The sequence below is a fragment of the Carettochelys insculpta genome, chromosome 4, assembly GCF_033958435.1.
Source record: "Carettochelys insculpta isolate YL-2023 chromosome 4, ASM3395843v1, whole genome shotgun sequence".
NCBI lineage: Eukaryota > Metazoa > Chordata > Testudines > Carettochelyidae > Carettochelys > Carettochelys insculpta.
The window spans coordinates 102,957,997-102,974,470 of NC_134140.1; the positions used below are offsets into that span (position 1 = coordinate 102,957,997).

The following is a 16,474-nucleotide window of genomic DNA, read 5'->3' on the forward strand; positions in this document are numbered from 1 at the left end:
GCCCTGCAGCACTGAACCCCCACCAAAGTCTGGGAGGAAGGATGGCCAGTCTAGGTTAGTTTGCAACATATGACAGGACTGAAGCCCATGCTGCTTTGACTGCCGACATGCATGAGTGCTGATCCTGCAGTGAAGCAAGAAGGATCAAATTCTTCCTTCACTGAGTCCTTGATTCTGATACAGAAGAGCACTAATGGATGGGGATAAGTACTTCCCTGAACAGGGATGCTTTCCTGAAGCAGGGAATATGCTAGAAATGAAGGTACTGCATGCAACTTACATCCACAGGAAGATATTGGGTTATTTGATTTTGAAAGCATTTGTCTTCAGAAAGGCTATTAGTTAATATATGCTACTTAATGTGTACATAAGAGTTAAACACCACATTATGAAATTTTCTGAGTAATGGTAGTTAATTCGGTCTCTAGTGAATTCTGTAAAACTTTTTTACCTTTTGTTATTAATAAAGGCACTGTACATATCTATCTTCTGGTGATATTTATAGTTTAAAAATTACTATAAATAAAACTAAGAAGTGAATAATTACAGAACTCAAGACGTCATCATCAGACATGACAGACTACCTACAAAACTGTTTAAAATTAAATCAAGTATAAGTCTTATATTTAAAAGTAACCAAAGATCCAAGAGATTGTATTTTATGAAAAATTATAGGGGAACAATGAGGTCAGTTTAAAAAACCAGCCCCTATATTAAGAAAGAAACAAAGAAAGAAAGAAAACACATTTCAGTAACTACAGTGTTACAGAAAAGTCTAAAGTAAGTTTGTCAGTGCCATGTCTCAGCTACAGTAACTAGAATTTGGAAGGAACTAAAGCACTTCATATGCTTGCAACAAATGCAAAGTAACATTCTGCAGTATTACATACCTTTGTTTTTTGCACTAGCAAAAGGAATCAAACAGAAATCCAGGATATTTGCTAATAACGGAAAGTGTGGGGGTTGGGTTTTCTTTTCTCAATTTATGAACGGATGGAGTTTTATTTACTCATTCACATGAAGCGTTAATAAAAAAAATCACATACATAGTGTTACCCTGATCTTTCCCATCATCAAGGTTTGAATTTCAAGCTGTTTTACATTATAGTTTAAAACAAATCATGCAATGCTGAACTTATTGCTGGTCTTGTCCTTTTAGAGATAGAGTACTCCATGTCATGCTAGCATGCACATCACAAACATTACGGCTGTGTCTACACTTGCATTCCTCTTTCAAAAGAGGTATGCAAATGAGGGAAATTGAAAATGCAAATGAGGTGCAGATTTACATATCTGACCTCTCCTTTGCATATTCTTCTTCCGAAAGAGCTTCTTTTGAAAGAAGAACAGCAGTATAGGCACAGCTCTTTTGAAAGTAAACCCCCATCTTCAGAAGAACCCTTCTTCCCATAAAAAAATGTAGCCCTTGAATGCAGATTTTACCTGGAGTTATTGAGGGACAATAACCAGAAAAACCTCACAATGCCTTTTCTATCATATTGCTTTCCAGACCAGAATTCCACTTTACTCTTTAATGGTGTCCCACATTTCTAACATTAAAGACACATAGCATTGAATGCCTGTGCCTAAAGACTATGGCATCAGATAAATACTAGCCTTGTGACAGTTCTTAGAAACTTGGTCTAATCCTGCAAAGTGCTGAATGCTTCTTCTGAACATTCTTAGTGCCCTGAGATTCTGTGAAATCAATGGAAAATTAAGCTACCCAAAACTTCAAAGAGGCCATAGTCCACTGAAATCTTGGGCCCAAAACAAAAAGGAGTAAAAATTACCCAGAAGTTTTTTAGTTACCTTTTTAAGTTCATCCTACCAATTTCAATGGAGCTAACTTCAAGAGGAAGAAATGTGATTGTATTCAATAGCAAAAAATCAGTGCAGTGCTCATATGTGCTGAATTATCCCCAGCTGCCTAATGTTTAATAGCCAACTCAAAGCACTGGCAAATAGGAGCTGAGTCCTTTATCAACATCCCACTTGAAAACCTGTAGTACTATATAGATTGTTTATACAATAGTTCTCCTGCCCTTAGTAGTGTCTATATTTTGGAAAGAATTTATATTCCTTCAGATAACTACACTTTAATCATAAGCATGAGCATTTCTATAAGACGAGAACAGGCACATCTCAGCCAATAGCACAGCCACACTGAGCAAAAACAAGTTTTTCTGTACTTGCCTCAGAAAGTAACCACTGGGGGCTTTTGTGAAAGCATTCTTGCCTAAATACTCCTAATCCTAATTATAGAGTTGGGAGTTATCTGAAAACTTTGATTTATTTTTTCCAATATAGCTCAGATAATGTCTCCAACGACACAATTGGAAATTGCAAAGATTGTAGGTGTTCAATGATACATTTCTATATGTTAATAATGGCCATCCTGAACATTTTCTGATATCTGCTCTGATTATATTGGTAATTTAATGTAGTAAAGGAATTTTGGGGGATTTTTTTATATGTCTATTACTGGTTCTGTTACTATCACTGGTTATTTCTTATATATCTACTCTGGTTGACAAAGCATACTACTACAGCCTTGTACTCTGCGTGGAGCATAGCTCATCTACAAGTCTCCTCCACTTCACTTTGTCTTGGGACAAAACTTCTATCTGGCTCCAGGAATACCCCAGTTGGTGTCCTTCATGCTTTACATTAAAACCCCTCCATTAAAAGAACTCTATTGAGGTTGCAAAATCAAGCACTCAAAAGGAAAAATGTAATTCAACTTTAATTTTGGCCCCTTGTAATACTACTTTTTAACTTAAACAATCTGCTTAAATATATTGTTTTATGCAATTTTGCTGCTTCATTCAGCAAATGGATTGCTTTTTTCTAGCTTTAACTTCAGGGTAAGTTTTTGGTATTTTTTTTCCCCTGGGAATAACCACTATATTCATCTTAACAGTACTTTTTTTCTTTTATTGTTCCAGGGAATTAATCAGGAAAATATGGAAGCTCTCCAGTGACCAAAATAATCCTGCAAACTCACTTGCATGATCACTAAAGATAGAGCAGCTGTGCAGGTAAAATTGCTGCATCATGCTTAATGAGTTCACTCTTGAAAATATTGTTGCACTTCGTACAAGTGTGATGGAGAGGTGCTGCACCAGGCCTTTGAAAAATTTTCTTTATACAAACTGACACCACTTCTTAAGGTTTTTAAGATTTTTAGGGAAAAACAAAGTTCATAAACCATCTGTCAAATTAAGCTATTTATACCTTTGTTAATTAGCAACATATCAAGTACAAACTAATGAATAGAAAGGTTATCTTGCTACATAATTAGGTCTTGATCTTTCAGAGACTTACATATGTGCTTAACTTTATGCGCACAAGAGGTCCCAGTGATTCTTGAGGACTACCTGTGTACATAAAGCTGAGCATGTCTAAGACTAAGGGCCACATTCAGTGTTCTGTACTCAAGCAAAGCTCCTGCCTGCTCAACAACTTTGAGGTGCCTCAGATTGGGAATCAGAAATGGAACTATTCAGAATTAGTAGATGCTTTGGAAAATGTTAGTCTTTATTTCTCTCTGCTTCAGTTTTACCCACTAATAAAATAAGGGCATGTTTCCCACTGCCTCCTGGTTATTGTAATATTCAGTTATGATTAAGATAAGATGTTTGCAAATTCTGCAGCATTTATAAGTTGCCTCTATTGTCTTCCTATTTTTCTAAAGCTGGAACACACCTCTAGTTCTTATAGAATTGGGTAATAAAATGTTTATTATTACTTACTTGCAAAATATTTCTATCACAAAATGAATCATTTCCATAACCCAGTGGAAGGTCTCCAAATTAGTCATTGAGTACAAGTGGGAAAAAAAATAGCCTGCAACTGTACTGCTTTATTCTGTGTTCCCATCTGCTCTCATAAACTAAACAGCATCAGCCAGGTCTGTGCTCAAGAGCAACCAAATATTGTACAAAGTGATTTAGTGAGTGGCACTTTTCCCTCTGACTCAGCACTGACCCAATACCTCATCCTGGTATGTTTCAGAATGTTATGTTGTGACTTTTTAAACAAGACAAATAAGCAAAATCCTAAAGCACCAGTAATCTAAGGCACATTCCCAGTGTATTGAGCTCTCTGTGCTGGCAAAGTTCCACTTTGGGTACCTTACTTTCTGCTTACATAAGCTCACCTTGTATTTTTAAATGGACATGGCATGTTTCGCCTCCTGCCTTTTAAATTATTGTTGAGTGTTGCAAGGCACTGCTAGAGAGGTGCCACCTTTCACTTCAGAAGTGGTGACGTTATAGTAATCCTTTGAGTTGAACAGTGCTATATAAACATTAAATCATTACTCATTACGTCTGCTCAATGGGGGCTTACAGTCACAGCCCTACTCAGCTATTTGTGGGTTAAGCAAGCCACGTAAGTGTACGACAAAGGTCTACTGTTCAAATAATGTGTACTGGCAAGAGGAGTGGTCTGAGACCCTGTGATCCACAGCCTACAAATCTAGGTGTTTTGAGGATATGAGCACATAGTCTGAGGGGAGTCTGACCAAATCCTAGGCTCCAACAGTGGGAAATGTGGGAGGAAAAGAGAAGGTGGTAACAATTTTAAAGTGTCTCTGATGGAGTAGCAGAAGGTGCACTTCAACAAAACAGGGCAATGAAGCAGAGTCGTCAAACTGGGAAAAAGAAGAAGACAAAAAATATAAATAATAGGACCCCAATAGCCAGAAAGGACCCAGCCTTCTATAAAGAACTGGTACCAGTTATTTCAGTTAGGGGCATTAATCAAGCCTCAGTTCTATTTCTTTCTTAAAGCTCCTTGAATATGACCTGGACCTAAAGGCTAGCAACCTCCACAGTTTATTTAAAATCAACCTAATTATATATGATGATTCTGTGCCTGGTCAAACTGTGGCACTCAAAATAACTCATCCCATCTAGCTAGTGACTCTGGAGTTCTAGCTCTTTGGACTGGTTATAATATATATTATTTTTGCTGTACATCCTTCTGCCTGTCCGAGCAAAGTTCTACCATATCCCTCCCTCCTGCTACACACACACTGGGCTGGCCCCAGCCCATCCCTCAGCCAGTGTTGGACTGGCCCAGCCCCCCAACAAAGCCCCCCCTGCACTGTGCCAGCCCCTCCCCTACCCCATGTGGGGGCTGGCCAAGTGCCCCCAACAGAGCCTCCCCCACAACATGCCAGCCAGAGGCCTGGCCAATACACTTTCGACGTGTATTACAACAAGTTTCTGTGTAGAACTTCTAGCCCAGCTTCCACTTGAAAACAGAGCTGCAACCGGGCCTCTAGTTCTAGAGGAAAGTGCTCAAGGGGGAGACTGTCTATTCCTGAGGGGCAGAAGGAAGGATACATAAAGGTCTAAAAGTTGCACACTCAGTTAAAAAGCATCCTGTGAAGTAATTTGCAAGTAAAAATGAAAATATAAGATAATTTATTATAGGGAAAATAATGTCCCACCCAAAGTGTTCATTGAACATTTGGAGTCAGAGATCAAAGCACTTGGAAGGGAATACGCTCCTTACAAACAAATCATTGGTCTAGGCAGAGGTCCTCTTTTCTCTTCCCCCATCCCTCTAAGAGTGTGAGGTATGGAATCAGTCTGTTTTACAGCAAACATTTGTTAAATAAAACTACACATAGTAACAGGTGGCTTCTGCACAGATCTCTCTCTCTCTCTCTCTCACACACACACACACCCAGACACACACAGACGCACACAAACATAATGGACCACCCCTACCTGAAACTCTATACAATTCACACAGACGCTTACTGGCCAAATAAGGTAATGCAAGCATATCATACATACTGGAAACTCTGCAATGTATGTCTTGCAGAAGATTGAAGGAAACAGACCTTTCCCTGTGCCAAACTACAGTAAACCCTCATTTTATGTGACTTCCCGCTCTGGGAAAGTAAGGGGAAGGCTTTTAGCTCGCCTAGCTACCTGCCCCTGCGGGCATCCAGGTGGGCTAAAACACCTTTCTCAGAGTGGCGTGGGTAAACCTCCCACCAGCTCAACCCCCCAACTCCTCTGCCCCCATACACCCCAGCTCACCTCCCCCAGTGGGGGGCTTCAGCTGCACAACTGGGGCTCCCCTCCAACCCCCATGCCCCAACCTTCCTGCATGCCCAGGCCCCAACCATTCCCCAGCCCCAGCTCAAACCCCCCCCCCGGCTTTCAAATCCTTCTTGTATTCTGAATCCTTTCCTAAATTTCACCCTTGTTTGTGGACACCAGCACTGGAGAAAATATTTAATTAATGCTTTCCCCAATGCTCCTCCCTACTCTTACATGCTGTTGATTTTTCTTTATACTCTGAAGGATCACATTTGCTCTCTCAGGGTAGGTCTACACAGCAGTTATTTCAAAATAACAGATATTATTTTAAAGTAACTGTAACCCCTCCTGTCCACTAGCCCAGTGTGAGGTTAATCAGCACAGGGGAAACCTTGCAATTTCTTGCATAACTTGGGAGACTAGGCCGGAGGCTCCTTTGTGTACCCAAGAACCTGCAGTCTCAGCTGGAGAGAATGTAGGCAGATTGACCTCCCTACAAATATTGTCTGCCTTAGATCCAAATATTGTATCCATCCATCCATCATACCTTAGGAAGAAACTTACAACTTTCAGTTTGATTAGCACCATTTTTTTGTATTCTGAGTGATACCCATCAAAATTTTTGGGACAGCAGATAATGACAGAGTATTGTAGCTGCTATTAAAACTTGCATCACAATTTTATGGCTTGCAAAATAACTTCCTGTATAGGTATTGAAGCTAAATAAATAGCAAGAAATCTTCAATTTGTATCTGTCAGGAAATTAAACACAACATATCTAGAATCAGACAGTTGCAGGTTAATTCAAGAACAGCTGGTGGTCTCTATCACACTTATTATTCACTATTTGAAAAAATAGAGAACAAATAACTTAGGCCATGAACTAAATCAGCTGCACAATTCAATCCCAACCTTCACAAAACCCACCTATATAGGAAAATTAAATTCTGTACTCAACATGGGTCACTTTCTTGTACTAACAAACACTACCCTCTCTCTGTCAATTGATAATTAACAACTTGAGAATGATGTTATGACAGTACCATTTGGCCTATCTATTCCAAATGTGGTTTGAGAAATCTACGTAACTACTTGAATATAATATTCATGTGAATAACTACCTTCAGCTAACCTTTTACAAAAGGAAGATAACTCCTTCAACCTCTGAATACCTGCTCTGCTGTTAAAGTGGTGATCTAACTACACTTACTGCATCTGTTTCCTAATTTGGCAAATGATTAGTTGCTAGTAAGAATGATGATAGTGCTGTTTTTTCAGGAGATTGTTATCACTGCCATGTTTTACACATTTTATATGGCTAAAGTTCTATGTGCTTCAACTTGTGCTTTTCTTAAATATACAGATAATGAGCATTTTCCCCCAAAATATCCTATTTACTGTATTTGTGTGTTAATGTGTGCGTGTGTACCTCAGACCAGACGCACTCAGACAAACCACCAAGAATAGGCTTTATTCTATAGAAAAACACAAAACAGGACCACAGTTCAGCAGCCCTGCTCCTCTGCCTGCAGCCTGCATGCTGCTTCAGCTCAGTCTCTGCTGAGACTCTGCTGGGGGCAGGGTGCACATCCTGGCAGGGACTAGGGAGTCCTCCCAGCATGCTGCAGTTTGTAGTCCACAACTTGTAGTTCCCAGGGCTGGGGCTGAAATCATAGACTCATAGAACACTAGGACTATATCTACACTAGCCAAAAACTTTGAAATGGACATGCAAATGGCCATTTCGAAGTTTACTAATGAAGCACTGAAATACATATTCAGTGCCTCATTAGCATGTGGGCGACCACGGCACTTCGAAATTGATGTGGCTTGCCGCCGTGCGGCTCATCCAGATGGGGATCCTTGTCGAAAGGACCCCGGCTACTTTGAAGTCCCCTTATTCCTATCTGCTCATAGGAATAAGGGGATTTCGAAGTAGCCTGGGTCCTTTGAAAAAGGAGCCCCGTCTGGACGAGCCACGTCAATTTCGAAGTGCCGCGGCTGCCCGCATGCTAATGAGGCGCTGAATTTGTATTTCAGCGCTTCATTAGTAAACTTCGAAATGGCCATTTCAAAGTTTTTGGCTAGTGTAGACACGGCCTAGGACTGGAAGGGACCTCAAGAGGCCATTGAGTCCAGCCCCCTGCCCCAATGGCAGGAACAAGTACTGTCTAAACCATCCCTGATAGAAATCTAGCCAACCTATTCTTAAATATCTCCAGCAATGGAGATTCCACAACCTCCCTTGGCAATTTATTTCACTGTTTGACTACCCTGACAGTTAGGAACTTTTTCCTAATGTCCAACCTAAACCTCCCCTGCTGCATTTTAAGCCCATTGCCTCTTGTTCTATCCTCAGAGGCCAAGAAGAACAAGTTTTCTCCCTCCTCCTTATGACACCCTTTTAGATACGGGAAAATCGTTATCATGTCTCCCCTCAATCTTCTCTTTTCCAAACGAAACAAGCCCAATTCTTTCAGCCTTTCTTCATAGGTCACATTCTCTAGACCTTTAATCATTCTTGTTGCTCTTCTCTGGACCCTCTCTAATTTCTCCACATCTTTCTTGAACTGCGGTGCCCAGAACTGGACACAATACTCCAGCTGAGGCCTAACCAGCACAGAGTAGAGCGGAAGAATGACTTCCCATGTCTTGTTCACAACACACCTGTTAATGCATCCCAGAATCATGTTTGCTTTTTTTGCAACAGCATCATGCTGTTGACTCATATTTAGCTTGTGGTCCACTATAACCCCTAGATCCCTTTCTGCTGTAGTCATTCCTAGACAGTCTCTCCCCATTCCGAAATGTGTGAAACTGATTGTTCCTTCCCAAGTGGAGCACTTTGCATTTGTCGTAATTAAACTTCATCCTGTTTACCTCAGACCATTTCTCCAATTTATCCAGATCATTTTGAATTTTGACCCTATCCTCCAAAGCAGTTGCAACCCCTCCCAGCTTGGTATCATCTGCAAACTTAATAAGCGTACTTTCTATGCCAATATCTAAATCATTGATGAAGATATTGAACAGAACTTGTCCTAACACAGACCCCTGCGGAACCCCACTTGTTATACTTTTCCAGCAGGATTGAGAACCATTAAGAACTATCTCTGGGTACAGTTATCCAGCCAGTTACGCACCCACCTGATAGTAGCCTCATCTAAATTGTATTTGCCTAGTTTTTTGATAAGAATATCATGCGAGACCGTATCAAATGCTTTACTAAAGTCGAGGTATACCACATCTACCACTTCTCCCCTAGCCACAAGACTCGTTATCCTACCACTGGTCCTTGGGCTACATAACTAGTGTCTACACAACACAACCACTATTTTGAAATAGCAGCTGGCTTATTTCAAAATTGGTAGATCGCATTCTGTGAGGAATTGCACCTATTTTGAAATAGCTACGTCAAAGTAGGGGCTGTTTAGACAGGGAATAGAGCCTCTTTTGAAATAAGCCAAAGTGGTTTTAGGAAGAAGGAGCTTTTGAAATCCAGAAAGTCCTTTTGAAAGGCGAGTGGCATGCATTTCGGAAGTGGCACTTTCAAAACACACGCAGCCACCATTATGCTAATGAGGTGTTCCATATTCATGGCAGTGCCTCATTAGCATCTGCCAAACTGGCTCATTAGCATCCCCCTTTCAAAAGGTGGGGGGCTAGTGTAGCCACAGTCCATGTGGCCAATGGTTCTATTTCAAAATATGCTTTATGTGTGTAGATGCTGAATTTTGAAATAGCTAAGTGCTATTTCATCTGCATTTTTGGTGTCTGTATAGCTGCATTATTTCAAAATAAGATATTCCGGAATGGATTATTTCAAAATAACACTGCTGTATAGATGTAGCTTTACTGACAACACTACCCAGGGGATCTCGCTCAGTTGGCTTCTTACCATCACCAACGGATTGCACAGCAGCATGAAATCCGATTGCTAACAAGCAAATGGCACCTCTGCATCCACACATCATGGCGGTGCTCTCTGTGGGATGAAGGGGTCCAGCTGCCAAACACTGAAGTACCCTCACAATATTGCCATCCGTAAGCATTCTAAAATAGGAGGAAAACCTCCAATTAATTAAAGAAACCCTACAAGGCTAGTTTTCAAACCAGCTTTTAAAAGACAGAGAGTCCTTCTAAGCCTAATGTGAACCTACGACGGGGATGTGGGGGAGTTCCAGCTACCCTACCCCACTCCCAGTCTCAGCGCCACTCTCTCTTTCAGGATGGGCAGAGAATCCCCGGACTCCAGGAGCCTGGGATTTAAGGCACCACGAGCAGCACAGTGCTGCCCCTGTTTCCTCCCTCTCTGCGTCCCGACCCCTTTCACTGCTACACTGCCACCCTGCAGGCCCAGGGCGGGGCGGGCAGGACATAGCCACCCGCTGCTGCCCCTCTACCCGGCCTTGTCCGCTCGGCGCAGGCAGCCGATTCCGCGGGCAGGTGCGGGCGGCGGCTTCGGGAGCGTCATTGCGCCTGCTCGGCCTCGTCTCGCGGGCCTGCGCCTGAGCCTGAGCCTGAGCCTGAGCCAGGGAGCGTGCTCAGCGCCAGGCTGTGGGCGGTGGCGCGTGCCCGCGGCGGCTCCCGGCGCTCGCGCCCGCTGTTAGACGTGGCAGTTCCCTGGGCGGCCGCGAGCGTAGAGGAGCCGGGAGTCCCGCGCCGGAGCCAGTTGCGTTGGGACCGGCCCGGAGCGTGCGAGCCCCAGAGACACCGGGGCGGGGGGCTGCGGGCGGAGCGCAGGTAATGCACACCTGGGGCAGGGGTGGGGAGCGGGCTGCGGCGTATGCACGCTTAGCAAGCGGGGAGAGCATCCTCCCTGCTCTCGGGCTAGGGGCAGCAGGGGCTGCGCCCCACATGCAGGACTGCCGGGCGGGGCACATCCATGCCTATAGCTTGGGGCTGAGGCGCGAGGCTGCACCCTGAATGCACATCAGTGAGGACTTGGAGGGGCAGCTTATATAAGCAGCACTGGAAAGTTGGGGCAGGAGTGGATCCTATATACAGTACACAGCATATAACACACAGACAGCAGGGGTGTGGAGTGCCTCTTATACACATATGCCAGGGTGAGGGGCCTGCATCCAGCCCTGGAAAGCAATGGGATGGGTGTGTCCTATACACATGGTACTGGGCAGCAGGGGCACATGCACCTTATATGCACAACCGAGGGGGAGTCCCTGAGAATGTGTCTGTCAGACATAAGTATTCCCCTGGGGTGGGGGAGCTGTTGGAGGAGTGTCTCTCCTACTCAGCACTATTAAGGGGAAGCAGGCAGGTGCATTCCATATACAGAACAGTAATGAGATGGAGAGGAAGGAGGCACTGCTGAAGTGTTACACTATGTTGTTTTTGTCTCTCTTATATTGAAACAAACAATAAGGCCGTGTCTACATATACCCTTCCCTTTCCGAAGGGGCATGTTAATGAGGCACTTTGGAACAGGTTGATGAGGTGCCGACATGCATATTCAGCACCTTATTAGCATAATGGCTGTATAGACACGGGCACTTCAAAATAAACTCCACACTTCAAAAATGTCCTTAGTCCCAATTCACTTTGGGAATAAGGGAATTCCGAAGACTGGGGTTTATTTCGTGGTGCCCATATCTATACAGCCAGTCTGTGTTTCGAAAACAGCACTTTTGAAGTGTGAGTGGCTGCCATTATGCTAATGAGGTACTAAATATGCATGTCAGTGCCTCATTAACCTGTTCTGAAGTGCCTCATTAACACGCCCCTTCTGAAAGGGAGGATCATGTGTAGACATGGCCTTGCTATTTTCAGTCTCAATAATAAATAAGAGGCAATTTAAATTAACTCCTCACAAGATGAATCAATCTTAATTAAGATTTTTATATTAAATACACATACAGTCTTCTTTGCTTTCAGGTTGGACTGCTGGGGGTATAGTACAATTTCAGCATATTAATTATCTAAGTTAGTTTGTCAGATGTCAGGGCCAGAGATCCTCTCCACCTCTTGGTATTGTACAACTCCAGCACCACTAGCACTTAAAAAATGAAGATAACATGTGACTCCCTTGTACTGAGGTGAGAGTGTTTTAAGTTATACTGACAGCTTCCTGACTTGAGAGCCATGCTATTATGGATGAGCCCTTGTGCTTTTGCTGAGTCTCATTGATTTCAGAGGAATTCTGCATGGGCACTGGAATTATCATGAATGCATGCAGCTGTGGGATTACTAGGTGGATGACTGTTGATATTTGAATTAGTGAAGTGTTAGGGAGGGCTTTGTCACTGGGGTTTAGGAGGGACATAATAATCATGAGAACAGAGAAAATAAAACTTTTTTTTTCTGTTTTTATTTATGTATACCTGTAGAAATTTTGAAGAGGACACTACATGCAGTAGAAGGCATGTGCTTTAAGAGGCCACATTAAAATTTCCTGTATAATTTCCAATACAGTTTTGTACATTTCTAGTTAAAGTCCAACCTTTACTAGTGGATCATTTTATGCTGGTAGTGTCTTGGAGCAGCTTTCACTGTGTGTTCTGTATATATGTAAATCTGTGCATGGAGAGTTATTTATGATAGATATGAAATACAGTATGAGGGTCAGATCAGTAAATTGGTATGATGTTTATTTTTGAGAGCCCGTCTCCTTGCACACATTCTCTGTTCCATACAGGCTGTGTCTAGATTAGCCCCCAGCTTCAAAGGGACATGATAATTAGACCTTTGGGAGATTGCTAATGAAGTGCTGCAGTGCATATGTAGCACTTTATTAGGCTAAATCTCCCCCTTGGCAACTTTGAAGTGTGAAACTTCGAAGTGCTGGCTTGCATGTAGTTGCCGGTCAGGAGTAATTTTGAGGAGTAAAGGGACTTCGAAGTAGCATGGGCACTTCAAAGTACGCGCAGCTGACCCGTGGCTACATGCAAGCCGGCAGTTAGAAGTTTCACACTTACAAGTTGCTGCGAGGGCAATTTAATTTAATGAAGTGCTTCATGTGCACCGCAGCATTTCATTAGTAATCTCCCAACACCTTAATTACCATGCCCCCTTTGAAGTTGGGGTCTAGTCTAGACACAGCAATAAATACACACACTTATCTGTTGAAAGCTTGACGTGGCAGTTTTTATTTATTTATTTTTTTCTGTGATTAAGTAGTAAGGGAAGTAATTCCCCTGGGTACTGTCGAGAAAGTCTATTGAAACATCCTCAGAGTGAACATCTCTCTTGATTACAGTGCTTGAGTGCTGACTGTTAGGTAAATCTATTTTAGAATGACCAAAGCTCATGTTGCCACGTCTCTCTCCCTCTCTGCTATGGAGGAGGGGAAAAAAAAAAGAAAAGCGCTACTGGCAATTATGAAGCACCGTTCAGGCTTTCTCTCTTTACAAGCCTTACCCTAACAGCAAAGAAACAAATGACAGCTCTATCCTCTTATCTCATTGGACTGCTGAACATTCAACAAATATATCTTAAATGACTGGGGAATTTTAGGTATAGGAGAGCTGTGGGCTAGCACCGCAAGACAGGGTATAAGCAGAGAACAAGTCTTAATTCTCCTCAGCCACTGATTTGCTGTCTGATCTGGGAAGGATGCTTAGGCAACATTTATCCAGGAGTAGTCGCTTGTTTTGTGTGCCTGTTTCTAAGTGCACGTTGCAGCTTAAGCCCCCTTGGGCCTGACTGTTGAGAGGTGCTGAGTAGTCACAGCTCTTCTTGACTTTATTTGGTTTTGGATGCTCAGGATCTCTGGACAGTCAGTCTCATGTTGGTTATCAAAAACCAGTGGATTTTATTTTTTTTCAAATTTTGACCTTAGTCTCTCTGTTTGGGTGTCTCTACTATGCAAAAAGAGATAAAGATAATTACCTAACTGGGGAAGTAAATCATTTTTATATCAGTAAAACCTTTTCGTTTCTCATAATGAAAGGGGCGGGATGGATAAAAATCAGTGATTTTTAAGTTTAAAGAAAAGGATTTTTTATTTTTTAAAATCATTAATAAAAAACTAAATTTCTCTGTTTAAAAATAGGTTGCAATTAAATCTCATCACGTATATGCTACAAAAATGAATTACTGTACAGTAATCACTGTCCAGCCTAACTACCAGCTCTTGCTTCTCAAAAGTTCTGGGGTTTCAATTTCTGTTTCTCACCAAATTAAAATAACATGCAAAGAACAGCATAGGCTGGTTATGATTGTTTTTGGTCTGTGCTTATGTGGCAGTGTAGTGGGGCCAAACATGGCAGAGGAGTTAGTTAAGACATTGTCTTAACAATGGAGAGCAAATATATGGTGGAAGAATATAGTCCAGGAAACAAACGTCTTCAGAATATTCCAAGATAGGGTCTCATGTGCCCAGAAGCCATGACAGTATTCTGTGGCAAAAGTAGACGGAATAGAGCAGTGCTCAGGAACGTTTATCACCTCGTGGCACACTTCAGCCCTAACTGTCATTTCATGGCAGATCCAATATACATAACCCAATCCCCTACCACTCCTCCAGTGCCAGGCACACCCAACCTCCCTCTCTAACTTGATCCCCCACCCTTTACTCAAAGCCAGTCTCCTCCCCCGCCCCACTCTAACATGACGCCCGCAACTCACCAGAGCCACTGCCACCATTACTTCTCCCACCAAGTGGTGGGATGTGTGCGCAGAATGGCAGACAGCAATCCCGGCATGTGGTTCTGCAGCACATTAAGTGCCGCTCTGTGGCACACCACACCAATTACAGAGCACTGGAATAGAGGAGGCTTTGTGTACACTGAATAATGTCTTCCTTTTTTCTTTCCAGTCCACTCCACTGTCCCTTTCTCTGCTGCTTCTGTCCTGGTTGCCAAATACAAGTGTATGAGAAGGAACTTGAACAGTGTGGAAGAAATAACGAGGGGAAATTTGTCAGTTTAAGCCTTGATGGGTGGAGCAATACATGGTGACCCAGTAATATATACATGTGTGTGCGCGTGTGCGAGACGGGGAGACAGAACAAAAGATGCATGTCTTTTCGAAACAATAGATATGTCGGGAAAGAAAACAGAATAGTTAAAAGAAGTGGCAGTGAAAGCCGTAATAAACTGCCCAAAATTCAACTATCATTGTGCAGTTTTGTCACAGACAATGCTGTGAATGTGGCACAAATGAGAAGATGCTTAGAAGAAGAAATGAGGGATGATCCTTAATAACATATGGGTGCAGTGCCCATTTAATGCATCTTTTATTATATGTTCTCTCCATGGATTTAAAAAAAAAAAAACGGAAGTCATGAATACTTCCGTAATAACAATTTTGCTTCAGCTTCACGAAGAAAACAGGAGGATCCAAACTAATTCTCCCTCCAGCTGTTTGATGGGATACTGTGATTGATTATTTTGAACAATTTGTTAAGGATTTGCCCATTTTTATAAAATGGTGATTTAAATAGCTGGAAGTATCTCATCCAAAATATCTAATATTGGACTAAAGACGAATGTAGAGGATATGCTCAGGGTGCTGATACCTATTATCTATAGCCTTAAACAAACCTGAGAGAGTGTGCTGCTGCATTGCTATTGCTGTAGAAATATGAAAGACACTTTAGGAGACGTTGTTGAAAGAAATACGTCCCCAGAAAGTTTAACAGCAGGAAGTGAATGGATTGCTGTTTAAATCACCTTGACTTGGCTCAAACCACCCTGGAAATGTGCTGTGTACATGTGAAGTAATGTTATGAAATGTGGCAATTGAGCTCAACAACTACAGTATACTTAAGAGGTCATGTAAATGAATTAATTGAATCATAGAGGCAGAAGTACTAACATTAGCCTTTATGTTTAGCCCTACCCAGAGGATAATCACCGGCAAGTATGCTTGTGAACACCACCTTCCTGTGAACAGATATCCAAAGAGCTACTGCACCTGAGCTCCAGTCTTCAGACATTATGCAGTAAAATTCCTGGCATCAGAAGGTCTGAAGACTGAAGTCCTGCGTGTGTTGGATTTTGTTTCTCTTTTTAAATCGAATGCTAACAAAAATAGATGGGTTCAGAAGAAGGGGAGAGTGGGAGCTGAATTTGCCCTTTGGGGAGGTGCTGGGTGGTTCTTATCTGTTGAAAAAGCTTATACACATACTAGAAGAATCCACATTCTAACAACGTTGAGCAGGACTGTTAGGCCTGGGCAATCGATGGAAAACAAGATTTGGTCTTCCAGTGAGTAGAACCAGGGGTTAGATAGCTGGCTAGCTGGAGACTGTAAGGCTAACTGAAGAGAGCCTACTCAGTCAGCCACAAGCTGTGAGGATGAACCTGGAGCTGGCTAGGAAGCTGGTCTTCTGTATCCTGTCATTGTATTTTCTGAGCCTCCCATGCCCCGTTGTCAGTGGCCAGAGGTCGGTTGGAGAAGTCTGCAAGGAGTAAAGCTGGATGGCAGTGAGTCAGACTGAGCAATGGGGC

The 16,474-nt window shown here is 42.5% G+C and overlaps 1 protein-coding gene across 1 annotated transcript in view; it reads left to right on the forward strand.

Annotated features, from left to right (window-relative positions):
- Nucleotides 1–10,719: 10,719 nt before the first annotated feature.
- Nucleotides 10,720–16,474, forward strand: part of SEC24D (SEC24 homolog D, COPII coat complex component) — a 99,602-nt gene continuing 93,847 nt past the window's right edge. The window contains exon 1 of the mRNA XM_074993400.1: nucleotides 10,720–10,808. The gene's annotated coding sequence lies outside the window, so the exon portion shown is untranslated. The remainder of the gene's footprint in view (nucleotides 10,809–16,474) is intronic.